The 15,591-nt window shown below is 46.8% G+C and overlaps 1 protein-coding gene across 1 annotated transcript in view; it reads right to left on the reverse strand.

Annotated features, from left to right (window-relative positions):
* The window catches only part of kcnip4a (potassium voltage-gated channel interacting protein 4a), a 969,743-nt gene that overhangs the window by 720,571 nt on the left and 233,581 nt on the right, over window positions 1-15,591 (reverse strand). The window lies entirely within an intron of this gene.

Genomic DNA, 15,591 nt, shown 5'->3' on the forward strand with positions numbered 1-15,591 from the left:
GATGACACCTGTGGTGTTGGGCGTTCTGACACACAGATGAGCCAACACGGTTGTATATGGTACAATGCTATTTTATTTAAACTTTCTATGTACAGTTTTGTCTTGATACTCTGCACGTGGGGATTCCCTGTTTGTGATCTTGGAACAGGTCTTGTCCGTGTCTTTGTCCCCAGACCTACTGTCCACTAGGTGTCGTGCTCGTGCTTTTATGTGATTGCTGTCCTTGTGTGTGATTGGTTGTGGTGTTGTGTGCTCTGATTTGTCTGTTGGTGTGTCCATCATGATGTGTGTGTTTGAATATCATGACATCCCCCCTTTTTACAAAGATATGTGCCTACGTGGTAATAAATATGATCGCGTCGTGAGTGCATCTAAGAGTGTGTGTGTGTTGTGTACAGCATGTGCATATGACGTAACTATTTACATGGGGCGATGTCGGGTGCGTCACATGAACAAGGTTGTACCATAACAGAACATGAATGCGAACGAGAAAAAAAACTTGAACAGTGGGCCAGTCAGATGATATCTGGAACGATAAACAACAACAGGTTATCATAAAAAATTGTGTAACTTGTTAGACATATGAACGGTGTTATAAGTCCAGTCTAATGGGCTTGCGACGAGTTCGGGTTGACCGCCTCAAGGGTGGGTCAAGAACCACCGGCTGATGTGCAAGCATGGCCATGGGTGGCAATGGAGAGGGCGTGATCTGCGGCAGCTCCACAAAGTCAGCCTCGGAAGCCTGTTGAGGATCTGGCGTGTGCGTACTGTGTGGCTGCGAGCGTGGAAGTCGGCGAAGGGCGCGCCGATTGCGGCGACGCACTGAACCATCCGGCATGCGAACCAGGAACAAGCGGGGAGCCACATGTCGGAGGACTTCGGCCGGTGCTGACCAGCCACCATACGGTTGATGGACGCGTACTTTGTCTCCGGAGGACAGGGGGGGCAGGTCCGTCGCTCGTGTGTCGTACTGACTTTTCTGGCGATCACGCTGCATTTGCATGTTCCGAAGAACCGTCTCATGGTCTGTTGTTGGTGCCAGGATGGACGGTACCGTCGTCCTGAGGGAGCAACCCATTAGGAGCTGCGCTGGCGAGAGACCTGTGGATAGCGGGGCCGATCGATAGGCCAGCAAGGCGAGGTTAAAGTCCGATCTGGCAGCAGCCGCCTTGCACAGGAGCCGCTTGGCAATGTGGACGCCCTTTTCAGCCTTCCCGTTCGACTGTGGATGTAGAGGGCTGGATGTCACATGAGTGAAACCATATGCTGCGGCAAAGGACGACCATTCACGGCTGGCGAAGCAGGGTCCATTGTCTGACATGACAGTCCTTGGAATGCCATGGCGAGCAAATGTTTCCTTGCAGGCCCCAATGACTGCGGACGACGTCAGATCATGGAGACGCATGACTTCCGGGTAGTTTGAGAAGTAGTCTATAATAACGATGTGATCTCTGCCGAGCGCGTGAAATAGGTCAACACCCACCTTCGCCCAGGGGGACGTCACCAACTCGTGTGGTAGAAGCGTGTCCGGAGGTTGCGCCGGCTGAAACCTCTGACAGGTTGTGCAATTGAGCACCATGTTGGCTATGTCTTCATTAATACCCGGCCAATATACCGCCTCTCGGGCCCTTCGTCTGCATTTTTCGACGCCCAAGTGGCCTTCGTGTAGTTGATTAAGAATCATCTGGCGCATGCTGTGCGGAATAACGATCCTGTCTAATTTCATAAGGACCCCGTCTATGTTGGTAAGGTCATCTCGCACATTATAAAACTGGGGGCACTGCCCTTTGAGCCACCCTTCCGTCATGTGGCGCATCACTCGCTGCAGAAGGGGGTCAGTCGCCGTCTCTGCGCGTATGTGGGCCAGACTTGGATCATCAGCTAGCAGATTTGCTGCTGTCAGAGTCACGTGTGCCTCAATTTGACGCACGAACCCCTCCGCATCTGGTGGTGTGCTCACTGCTCGGGAGAGCGTGTCCGCCACGATGAGATCCTTCCCCGGAGTGTAGATCAGTTCGAAATCATACCTCCTGAGTTTAAGTAAGATGCGCTGAAGGCGAGGGGTCATGTCGTTCAGGTCTTTGTTAATGATGTTGACCAGGGGGGGGGTGGTCAGTTTCAACCGTAAATCGTGGCAGGCCATACACATAGTCGTGGAACTTGTCCAGTCCAGTTAACAAGCCCAGGCATTCTTTTTCTATTTGCGCGTAGCGCTGTTCGGTAGGGGTCATGGCTCGTGAAGCATATGCAACCGGGGCCCATGACGACGTGCTGTCTTTTTGCAGGAGTACCGCTCCAATACCAGATTGGCTGGCGTCTGTTGAGATCTTTGTAGGGCGAGTCGTGTCAAAGAACGCCAGCACTGGTGCCGTGACCAGTTTGTGCTTGAGCTCCTCCCATTCCAGCTGATGCGATTGCTGCCAGTGGAATTCTGTTGATTTTTTTACGAGATGGCGCATATTCGTTGTATGAGAAGCCAGGTTGGGAATGAACTTCCCAAGGAAGTTGACCATGCCCAGGAATCTTAGGACAGCCTTCTTGTCAGCCGGCCGTGGCATGGCTGTGATGGCGCTAACTTTGTCTGCATCGGGACGGACCCCTGATCGTGAGATGTGGTCCCCGAGGAATTTCAGCTCCATCTGGCCGAAGGCACACTTGGCGCGGTTGAAACGCAGGCCATTTTGTCGTATGCGGGTGAAGACACGTCGTAGACGATGCATGTGTTCCTGCGGAGTGGTGGACCAAATGATGATATCGTCCACATATACACGTACCCCTTCAATGCCTTCCATCATCTGCTCCATAATGCGGTGGAAAACTTCAGATGCTGAAATGATGCCGAATGGCATCCGGTTGTAGCAGAATCTGCCAAAAGGGGTGTTGAACGTGCATAGCCTTCGGCTGGCCGGGTCCAATTGGATCTGCCAAAATCCTTTGGACGCATCCAATTTGGAAAATATTTTGGCTTGCGCCATCTCGCTGGTGAGGTCCTCTCGTTTCGGGATGGGATAGTGTTCCCGCATGATGTTGTTATTCAGATCTTTAGGATCTATACATATGCGGAGCTCGCCAGAGGGCTTCTTTACACAGACCATGGAGCTGACCCATGGCGTGGGCTCCGTGACCCTGGATAGGACCCCTTGGTCCTGAAGAGCCTGCAGCTGCAACTTGAGGCGGTCTTTGAGTGGCGCAGGAACCCTGCGAGGTGCGTGAACGACAGGGATGGCGTCCGGTTTGAGTCGAATCATGTACGTGTATGGCAATGTCCCCATGCCTTCAAAAACCTCCTGGTTGTGAGCAAGGAGGGAATGGAGATTTGCGTGGAACTCAGCATCCGGGAAGTCGGATATCTCATCTGGAGAGAGAGACATAATGCGCTGTACCAGGTGAAGGACCTTACACGCCTGTGCGCCCAGTAACGAGTCTTTTGATGAGCCGACAACTTCGAAGGGGAGTGTGGCCGTGTGCATCTTGTGAGTTATCTGTAGCTGGCAAGATCCTATGGACGGGATGACGTTCCCGTTATAATCAACCATCTTGAGCCGGGATGGCGTGATGGGTGGTTTGACCTTCATGGCCTGGGATGCAGAATATGCAATCAGGTTGGCGGATGCGCCGGTGTCCAGACGGAAGGTGACGCGCGATCGGTTGACCGTCAGGGTGGCACACCACTCATCGGCTGGATTGATGGCATTGACCTTGTTGACATCGATGACGGAAACGCGGAAGGCATCCTGGTCATCTGCATCACTCGACTGGAAGTCTTGATGCGTGGGCTGGACGGTCCTGACTTGTCTGCGAGATTGTCGGGGATGTGCAGGATCCATGGGTTGAGCCGAACGACAGTGGGCAGCATAGTGGCCCATCTGGCCACATCTGAAGCACTGTCGGTTTTTAGCAGGACATTGCCCTTTTAAGTGTACAGCTCCACAATTGCCGCACGTCATGACGTCATGGCGTTCGTTGCGCCACTGCGCATGCGCAGTGCGATCTTGCGGTGGGCGCGCCTGCGCAGTGCGTCCCTCGATGTGGCCGTTATTTTTGGCGCGCACCAGCGCGGGAGACCGCGAAAAGCGCGGGAAGCGGCCGCTGTCGTCCGGGCCGTGGGTCGGGAAGTAATCGACGGCCTGGATGCGTTCGGCGTCGTGGGCGTCCTGGCTTGCCGATTCGACAGCTGGGGAGCCCCTCCGTGCCAACTCGGACACCTGAAATCAGGCAAAACGGCAGGTTGCATTCTCGTGGAGGACACAGGCTTCCACAGCAGACGCTAAGGTGAGGCTTTTTATTTTAAGAAGCTGCTGGCGTAGGCCACTAGAGGCAACGCCAAAAACAATCTGGTCCCTGATCATGGACTCTGTGGTGCTGCCGTAACCGCAGGACTGCGCTAGAATTCGGAGGTGCGTCAAAAAGGGTTGAAAAAGCTCCTCCTTACCTTGCAGGCGTTGCTGAAAGAGGTATCTTTCAAAACTTTCATTCACTTCAACCTTAAAGTGCTGGTCCAGTTTGAGGATGACCGTGTCATACTTGGATTGGTTTTCGCCTTCTTCGAACACCAGTGAGTTGAAGACGTCGAGGGCGTGCTGACCTGCATAGAAGAGGAGCATTGCAATCTTCGTTTCATCCGAGGCACTCTGTTTTTCGTTGGCTCGGATGTACAGGTCAAATCGCTGCCTGAAGAGCTTCCAATTGGTACCTAGGTTGCCCGCGACTTGCAACGGCTGCGGTTTGTCGGTGCGGTCCATGTCCAGAATGGCAGGTTAGTTGGCAGGTATCGATCCACTCCTGTACCATGTGGTGTTGGGCGTTCTGACACACAGATGAGCCAACACGGTTGTATATGGTACAACGCTATTTTATTTAAACTTTCTATGTACAGTTTTGTCTTGATACTCTGCACGTGGGGATTCCCTGTTTGTGATCTTGTAACAGGTCTTGTCCGTGTCTTTGTCCCCAGACCTACTGTCCACTAGGTGTCGTGCTCGTGCTTTTATGTGGTTGCTGTCCTTGTGTGTGATTGGTTGTGGTGTTGTGTGCTCTGATTTGTCTGTTGGTGTGTCCATCATGATGTGTGTGTTTGAATATCATGACAACACCAACATTTATATCGAAGAATCACAAACCATGCTGTCATTGAACAAAAGGAAACTGTTGACATTTGAAGTTGCACCTTTTCAGTCTGAAGTTTACTTTGTGCCGCATACCTAGCATAGAATTTACAGTGCAGAAGAAGACCATTTGGCCCATCGAGTCTGCACCGGCTCTTGGAAAGAGCACCCTACACAAGCCCACACCGCCACCCTATCCCCATAACCCAGTAACTCTACCCAACACTATGGGCAATTTTGAACACTAAGGGCAATTAATCATGGCCAATCCACCTAACCTGCACATCTTTGGACTGTGGGAGGAAAGCTGACCACCCGGAGGAAACCCACGCACACACGGGGAGAACGTGCAGACTCCGCACAGACAGTGACGCAAGCTGGGAATCGAACCTGGGACCCTTGAGCTGTGAAGCAATTGTGATAACCACTATGCCACCGTGCTGCCCAAATCGATGGTACAAATGTAGCAATGAGTTAAACATTCCCTTATTGCATGAATGTAAGGCATTTACAGATTAGCGCATTGCAATTAATCTGAAATTGCATCGTTGTAATATACTTAAGCAATTAGCGGCAGTGATATTTTCCTAATGCAGTGTTCAGTCTGTGGTTCTAATATCATTATCTGATGTGCATGTTAACCATACCTTCACGAAATACAAACAGTTTGCTCTATGTTAACCTGAGAAGAGTATAACTCGGTTAGAAATCTTTCACTGCTATTTCATTTATATTATTACAAACTGAAACAGATTTTAAAAAGACTTCAGCTAATTAAGACATGAAATGTCACAATAGCCAGGGTCATCACATCATGAAGGGATGAACAGTTTAGCATTTTCTATTTTACATTTGAGAAGTTCAGACATGAAGACAAATACAATTGATTAAAAAAGAAAATGATATAAATCATGCAATAAATCATACTTTAAGCCAACAGGAATGCTACTGCCATTGACTTTCATATCACTCCTAGGGGCTTCACTGAAAATATAGATACTTTGCAAGATCTAATAATAGCTTCCCCTTTGAGAAATATATTGCACAATATTGTTCATGACATTTCTATTTATACCTTATTACATTATGTCTCTCAAACAGGCCATTTGGTTTATGTTGACCTTTATGTTCCACATAAGCCTCCTGCCACTCCCCCTTCATCTAACCTTATTGAAATATTTAATGTGTTTCCTTCTGCATAATTTGCCATCCTGTTTTTTTCCCTTGGTGTTATTTTACCTGGCTCAGTATTTTTAATCAGGGTTCCCTATGAAAACTCAATGAAACTTGCCGTGTGGGCTGCATGACATCTAGCATAATCTTTGTCAGTGATTTCCTTTTAAATTCATTCATAGAATTTGCACATTAATGGCAAGGCCAGCATTTCTGATCCATTCCTATTTGCCCCTGAGAAAGTGGTGGTGAACCCCTTCTTGAACACAACTATTTAGCATGTTAGACCATTTCAGGTGGCACTGCTGTCAGTCACAAATGGGCTAGTCAAAGGACTGGTACTTTTGCCACCACGGTGGCAAGCATAAATAGGGGAATTTCCTAACTCGGCACACCTATCTCCCTCAAAGGTGCCCTTGCTCACCATATTTTTGTTCAGGGAATGTGGGGCTGCGATAGAATAGGGCTCACCACCTCCAGAGGCAGTTGAGAGACAGCCGTGGGGATTGGAAAGTGCAGCGTTCAGCTGGTTAGAAGGCTCGCCTTGGTTCTCTGAAACTTCGGCCCAGTTATATTAAAGGCTGCCAGACCCTTTAGACCTCACACTTTACCTATCACCCACCTCCATTCCTGTTCATACCCTCCCATGCCACCTCCTTGCCTGCTTGTATCTCCTCCATAGCCAGTCACCCAGAATTCTCTATGGATAGACTTCGGCACAGTATAGGGTGGCATGGTGGCACAGTGGTTAGCACTGTTGCTTCACAGTACCAGGGACCCGGGTTCGATTCCTGGCTTGGGTGACTGTCTGTGCGAAGTCTGCATGTTCTCCCTGTGTCTGCATGGGCTTCCTCCTGGTTCTCCGGTTCCCTCCAAGTTCCAAAAGACGTGTTTGTTAGGTGAATTGGACATTCTGAATTCTCCCTCTGTGTACTCGAACCGGCGCCGGAATGTGACGATGAGATAATTTTCACAGTAACATCATTGCAATGTTAATGTAAGCCTACTTGAGACACTAATAAAGATTATTATTCAGGACCATGTGGAGATGTAAAAAGAATGAAACTAACAATATAAGGAACTGTCATGCATTCATACTAGCTATTGAAAATAGCTTTCATTCATAAAACCCATCCAAAAAATGTAACTCTCCTTGAGCCATCAATCAGTTTTAAGAATAAACAACCTCCTACTCACCAGCCACATCGAAAAGAGCTCATCCTTTAATAACATCTTAAAACTTTTGATCCCTCTGATCAGATTTAGATTTTTTGAAACTTAACTAGGCATGCACAATGGGCTCAGCTATAATAACAACCATTTGGGAATGCCAATAATTAATCAATTAAAACTACAGGAACAGGTGGCATTTCTTTCCCTAAATTACACTAGATGACCTGTCAATAAATGCACTCCAGTAGTGGGTGTTTTTTTTAAATTCTAACTGCACCTGCTTTTTACTTACTTTTTAAAGGACTGGAAACTTAAATCACTTCAAATCACAACACTAAACATGCCTTAAATACTCCCTGCATGAGTGATGATGCCTCCTCCACAAAATTGTTGTTCCCATGCTGTGGGACAACCAAAATGGGGTCTGTTTGAATTCAGCACTAATTTCAAATGGCCCAGTAAATATGAATTTCCCGTATGTCTGATTTGTGAACCGCCCCTTCTCCCTGCAGACAATATTAGGTATTGCAGAAATGGAGTCAGAATTTCCACATCCAGATTCCGCCCACCATTTTTAAAAGTCTCCTGACTCATTCTTATATGGCGAAAATCCAGGCCCAAAAAAGGATGACAGATAAACCTCTCTAAAGAAGATTAGTGAACCGGATGACTTTTTAACAATAATGCAATAGCTACATGGTCACCATTGTTAATGAATTATTCCAGACTTATTTAATTGAATTGAAATTCCCCAGTTGCCATCATGGGATTTGCACTCATGTTTCAAGATCATTCATCCAGGTTTCAAGATTCCTAGTCCAGTAACATGGCCATTTTGCTCCATTTCTATTCTCCTTTGGATTTGTCTCTTCATGTAAGTTCATTCTTGATTTTAAAATATAATAGTTTTTGTTTATTATTATTTCTGCATTCATATATTGTTTGCACCCTGTGTATTTCCCACTGCTTTACTCAAACAGAGGAGCTTGATTTGGACCCCATTCTGCTCCTATTAAACATATTATCTAGCCTGTCAGCTTTCACGAAATAGGCTGCTCACTGGATTGAAACTAGTCGTCAATCAATTTCAGGCTGGTTGTCAGCGGTTCAGACTGTTGCCTCCTTGGTTCCTACTCCTTAATTAATGCTCTCAGCCATTATTTCAGGAGACTTTCCTACTAAATCATATCGTTGAGGCTTACAACAGTTTGTTTTTAAATGAGAAACAGTCGAGCGGTTCACTCTCGGGGTGCAAATGTATGTGTGCCACCAGGTGGGAGAGGGACAGTCTGGGCAGTGCTTTGGCACTGCCCCCAGGCACTGGTCCCTAGCATAGGATGTTACTGCCAGGTTTACAGTTACAACCTGGCTGTGCCAATCTGTGCTGGGGGCAGTGCCAAGGACGGGCCCTCATGGGAGTCCCATGGGGGGGGGGGGATTTCCATGAATGTACGGTGGGGGGAGATTGGACAGTTAGGGGGGGACGCGGGGGGGGGGGGGTGGAGGGAGTGGGCCCTGAGGTGGGGAAATGTCAGCAATACGTCTGCAGTGGTGGGGAAGAAAGGGGGACTCTCCCTGATATTTTTCTGGGGTGGGGAGCCTGATGATTGTCCCGGGAGGATGGTGGGATTAGCCCAGTCCGGAGAGGGGGGGGGGGGGTGACTCTGATACCTCCATAGTGGGGCTGGGACCCTTTCAGTGTCACTTGCGCCCCGAAGAATGTGGAACCGAGTGCCGGACCTATTAATCCATGCCCCGCCAGATTGACTGCGTAAACCAAACTCACTCATTTTTTTTCTTTAAAGAGCCTTAAGATCTGGAGAGAAAAGTGGGCTGTGGAAGGCGCCACGCCAGTTTTTAGTCTGAGCTTGCCATTTTGCCAAAGATGGTAATATTCTGCACGGTAACATTGTTTCTCTTCACAGGTGCTGCCAGACCTGCTGGGTTTATCCAGCATTTTATGTGTTTAATCTACAAATTCAGTGCCTTCTGAGAGAAGAAATTCTTCCTCATCTCTGTCATAAATGGCTGACTCCTTACTCCGTGATTACGCCCTCTTGTCCTAGACTCTCCCTCAAGGGGAAGCAACCTCTTAGCATCCACTCTGTCAAGCTCCCTGAGAATCCTATATGTCTCAATGAGGTCACCTCATTCTTCAAAACTCAAATAAGAACATCCAACCTACTCAACATCTCTTCATAAGAACATCCCTCCCTACATGGGATAACTTAGTGAGCCTTCTCCAATGCCAGTATATCTTTCCTTAGGTAAGGGGTTCAAAACTGTTCACAGTATTCCAGGCCTGACTAATGCCTTGTATAGTTTTAGCAAGACTTCCCTATTTTTATACTCCATTCCTTTTTATATTCCATTTGCCTTCCCTATTACCTGCTGAACTTGCATGTTAGCTTTTTGTGATTTATGCACGAGACCCCCAAATCCCTCTGTATTCCAGCTTTCTCCAGTCTTTCTCCATTTAAATAATCTTCAGTTCCTTTATTCTTCCTACCAAAGTGCACAACTTCACATTTTCCTACATTTATTCCATTTGCCAAGTTTTTCCCAATTAACCTGTCTCTATTCCTCTGTAGACACTTTTTTGTCATCCTCACCACTTACCTTCCCATCTATTTTTGTGTCATCCGCAAACTTGGCAATAATCTTAATTTTTATTAGTGTCACAAATGGGCTTACATTAAAACTGCAATGAAGTTACTGTGAAAATCCCCTCGTCGCCACACTCCGGCACCTGTTTGGGTACACTGAGGAAGAATTCAGAATGTCCAATTCACTGAACAAGCACGTCTTTCAGGACTTGTGGGAGGAAACTGGAGCGCCGGGAGGAAGCCCGCACAAACACAGAGAGAACGTGCAGATACCGCACGGACAGTAACCCAAGCTGGGAATCGAACCCGGGTCCCTGGTGCTGTGAAGCAACACTGTTAACCACTGTGCTGCCATGCTGCCCTGTACATAGTACATTCACGTCCCTCCTCCATGTCATTAATATATATTGTAAATCATTCTGGAGATCAGAGGCGAGGGAGGGAAGATGCCATGGGGGTAATAGCATAGAGGGGATGGTGGAGGAGGGTTAGACTTTGAGGGGATGGGGGGGCGGTCAAAGGCAGATAGGGTGCAGTGAGGAGGAACTGAGGAAATAGGAGGAGTAGATGCTGAGGAGGAGGGAGGGGGAGGGAGAAGAAATGGAGCAAATATTTTTCCAGACCTCAAGGCTCTTTAAAGACAAAAAATGAATGGGTTTGGTTTACGGCGTCACTCTGGCGGCGCATGGACTGATAGATTTGGCACTCAGCTCCACATTCTTCGGGGCTGCAACTGATATTGAAAGGGTCCCAGCCCCCACAATGGAGGTATCAGAGTCTCCCCACTAGCGACATCCCCCCCCTCCCCCCCCCCCCCCCACCCACTCCGGCACTCCACTAGTTACAGGTTGCTATCCTGAGAATTCTCCTCTCATCCCAACTTTCTATCTTCTATCAGTTATCCAATTCTTTATCCATTCTGATGTACTACCCCTAACTCATATTAAGCAGCTTTCAAGCAGTACCTTGTTAAATACTTTTTGTAAGTTTGGAATGGCCGGACAAGTAGCAGATGATCAGCCAAGATTTTATTCAGGACAGAGCAGGCCCATTGAGCCATAAGGTCTACTTCTGTTCCTACTTTTTATGTTCAAAAACAATGAAGTGGCTCAAACTATGCTATGATCCTCCCTTCTTTTACTTCACTAACTCTCCAGACTGTGTCCTCTTGCTCACCCATTATCACCCTCAGTGACCATATCCTCACACCCCCTCCACCTACCTGACCCCATGCTCCACTTTACCTTCCTTTTGTCTATACCTCACTCTTCCCCACTTCGCCCTCCACTATTTCATCTCACTCTGCTTTCTCAGTTCCCCAACCACCTCACCCTTCCCCCTTCCCCCACACAACACATCATCTTTCCCATTCCTTCTACCATATAGCCCTTCCTTCTTCACAGACCCTTTGCCCCATCATGTATTTTTCCCTACCCCTCACCCTACTGCCTTAGCCTCTTCCGAGTCCCATTCAGGAAATGCAAAGAACACGACAATCTGAGCTCAGACAATTCACCCTCAATAGTAAAATTAGTATTCTCTCTCCCCAGCTCCCTCACCTCTCTCCATCCACCTTATGCTCTTGACTGTCTTCCTCACAACCCCTTCTCCTTTCTCCACTTTCCAACTCATCTATTCCATTTCGCCTCTTTCCTTTTCCTCTCACTTTAATTGCCCTCCTCCCTTACCCGCCTTCCTCAGATCACCCTTCATCTTTCCCTTCAACTATCAAATCCCTTAGTCTTCCCTCTCCTCATTTGCTCTCCCATGTCCACATTTGCTCATTTTTACTTTGTCCATCCCTTTGCCTCATTTCTTCTCCCTCCCCCTCCCTCCTCCTCACCATCTACTCCTCCCATTGCCTCAGTTCCTCCTCACTGCACCCTATCTACCTTTGACTGGACCCCCCCCCCCCCCACCCCGTCGCCTCATAGACTAACCCTTCTCCACCATCCCCTCTATGCTATTACCCCCACGGTACCTTCCCTCCCTCGCCTCTGATCTCCAGCCTCCTTGTCCTTTCTCAGTCCTGATCCAATAAGGTGCCACACTGTAATCATCATTTGTTGTTAACACAACCCTTTGTCTTGATATTACAGGTAACGTCAAGATAATACTCACTGGAAAGAACAAAGCTAGTTCTTATTTGTTAGCTTTAATTTGATTTGCTGTGCTGAATTTTCCAAGAACAAGACTGCTACCATTGATTAAAAAAATCACAGAATAACTTTGAGAAATTTTAGTTCAAAGATATTTAAATTTGTGTGGCCCCAGAAACTAAATTAATTAATGGAATTGCTTTTCCATTCATCAGATGAATTGTACTGAAAAGCTTTCATGTCATTTTCTATGTCAGCGTTGTCATGACAACCCAATTAGTTGAGTAATTCATTTTTCTCCCATGCCAGTGAGACGCCAATGAGCACTTAAGACATCAGTAGACAAAAAACAAATCATATCTTTAGCTTCCACAAAATATATACTTTGCTATAATTCTGAAACATGCCAAATTTGAAAGTTGCAAGTGTTCTTTTGATTCAGTGTCCTTCCCCTAGTTCCATATTTCTTTGTGACTGTGTTTGAGGGATATTATTTGATCATTATATTTTCATATCCTATTGGTCTCACTTAGCAGCCTGCAAAGTCCATTTCTCGTAATTGCTGTTTCACTCTGTTTGCAGCCTACAGGCGAAATAAACGTTTCAATCAAATCTTTTGGACTGTATGAAATAGGCTAAAAAAATCAATATCCATTTCTATGAAAATAAGTCCCACCATTTATTTCTGGTTCCATTTTAGAATAAAGTTAATGTCATCAGCTGGATAAACTGACGGTTTCAACACCAAGTTGTTGATTATGATTCTGTCTAAATTTGCTTCTAGTTGCGTCCTGATACTGAAAAGCAGTTTAAATTACATTTGATTGTCCAGTTATAGAACATTTCACACAAATGTTCTCCATAGGTTAACGTCAAGAGATTATTTACTTTCTGAATTGTCCCAATGTATATACACTGAGGTTGTGAACACTAAGCTGACGTTTTATTGCAGCATCAACCTGGCTGAGTTGCTTGGGAGAAGAGAAGGACTAATGGAGTGAGAACAGGCAGCTCACGATGCCTGAAAAACAATGTGGAACAAGCTGTTGTTAACTGCACACCCATTTATGCAGACAGAGGTGATCATAGCTCAATTTGGCAGGTGACAAGTGCAGAGGCTCCTACTCTGAAAGAAAAACAGAACCACGGACTCAGTGGCACCAGTAAAATTATGAGCACGCTTGAGCGTTTATAATTCTCTTGGAATGATCCCAAATAATCGTATTTTGTGTCTTCAGTGAATCTGCATGAAGGAAAGCATACCAGGGTAATGAAAAGTCCTTTTACCTTAATGGTCAGAAAGAGCTAGCACTCTCAGTCAGCAATGAGATAAGATTCTCCCTGAGTCTTTTCAAAATTTTCAGCATTCTTGCCACCCTGTTCAAGCCTCCCCAGTAATTGTCCCCATCCCTTTAGATTTCATTTACATGCAACTTTTACTCCTAACACTGGTATGGCCCCAACATACATACAAACGTGCGCTTGAACCGATGTACAATTATGATTAAACAGTTACCTTGGAAAATTGGATTCAAACAGCACAATTTTATTAGTATCAATTTAAAGTCCGTCTTTAACAGCTTGAGCATGAATAACAACCACTTCAGAAAAATCTAAGCTAAAAATTACAGCCGAGGAAGAAACCACTGGATCCATTGTGCATCATGATCATTGCGGTGTCTTTATTTTCCAAAACTCAGAAATTCTGAATTCGAATGGGATACACTGGAAGTACAATAAGACAGATCTATTATCCTCCGGAAAGAGAACACAAGCTCAGCATTTTCGACATAAACCCTCATCTACAGATAACATCACTCATTTTATGTTTATTTCAGATGATGCCATGTATTTCAACACATCTTATTGTTTTTATTCTTTCATGGCATGTGGGCATCCCTGGTTAGACTAGAATCTGTTGCCTATCCCTAATTGCTCTTAAGAAGGTGGTGGCATGTCTTCTTGAACTGCTGAAGTCCATGTGGTGTAGGCACACCGACAGTTCTTTTTCGGAGGCAGCTTAAGGATTTTGACCTGCGGCAGTGAAGGAACGTAATGTAGTTCCAAGTCAGAAATATCTGTGACTTGGAGGGGAACTTGCAGGTGATGGTGCTACCATCTGCTGCCCTTGAACTTCTGGGTGGTAGAGGTCATGGCTTTGGAAGGGGCTGCCGAAGGAGCCTTAGTGAGTTGCTGCAGTGCATCTTGTAGATGACACATGTCATGTTATTTGAATGATATAATAGGCAGCAATCGTTCATAAGGGACTGGGTAAACATGCAAGAGTTCATCTATTAAGATGAGACATATGAGAACAAATATACAAAGGTGCAGGGCACAATCTAACTAAATTAAAACAGAGTCCGTTCTGGGCGGTATCAGCAGGGTCCTTCCCGGCGCTTATAGCACTGGGAATGACCTCACTATCTCAGGGCACTCTATTGTTTTTGTGCCCCGGTGGGCAACACCCCCTGAGGCACCGAGGAGCTCCTCGGTGGAGGAAGAGATCGGGAAGACATGTTTAAATGGCACCCCAATCTCTTGACCCTCCGACACAACCTCTGATCCTCCCAATGCCCCAACTCACCTGTTAGGGGATCCTTGGGTGCTCCTGCACCCCACCTCATAGGAGCAGGATACCCCAGGCCTGATCTTCAGCATGGGCATAATGCCAGCCTGGCATCTGGCTATGCCCCTGAAAGCCTGGCTTGGGCCATCTTGGCAAACTGGCTTTTCCAATCTGGCACTTGGGTGACACTGCAATGGTGCCCAGTTGGCACTGCTAGGATGCCCATCTGGAAGTGCCATGGTGCCCAGGTGGCATCGGCAGTGCCAGAGTGCCATCCTGCCCAGAGGCCGACCACCCGGGGCCTCCGATCACCTGGGAGACCCATCTGGTCCCCGTTTGTGAATGGAGACTGGCTGGGATCTCCTGGGCGAGGCCGATGAACTGTGCAAGTCTGGGTCCCACCCATTGTGGGCAGGACCCAGATCGCGATGCCTCACGAGATCTGGTTAAAGCTTGTGAGGTGTAAAGGCTGTCGGGAATCCCAGGGGAGGAAATTTCGGTGAGACGCTGCTGGTAGACTACACATAAAATGTTTGAAGGCATCAGATCCATGTATGTGTATTCTGCTCAAAGTAAAAGTGAAACTAAGATTGGATCACAGGACCAATTTCCCTTGTTGTGCTGTTATGCCGCTATCTCTTAAAGGCATATTAAAACATCCCCTTTCTTTTTGAAGATACTTCCTCCCCTCACCTTCCAAATAAGTATAACTATTTACAATATGTGTTCCTCTATTAGCAACTATTACATAAGTGTATGCAACTGATGAATATATGAGTCTCTAAAGCATAAAGGTAATGACTGGATCTTGTAATGGTAATCATATCTGGAGGTGTCTTTAATTGTTCACAGTGATCTGTGGGATT

Source organism: Scyliorhinus torazame, chromosome 3 (genome assembly GCF_047496885.1).
Source record: "Scyliorhinus torazame isolate Kashiwa2021f chromosome 3, sScyTor2.1, whole genome shotgun sequence".
Taxonomy (NCBI): domain Eukaryota; kingdom Metazoa; phylum Chordata; class Chondrichthyes; order Carcharhiniformes; family Scyliorhinidae; genus Scyliorhinus; species Scyliorhinus torazame.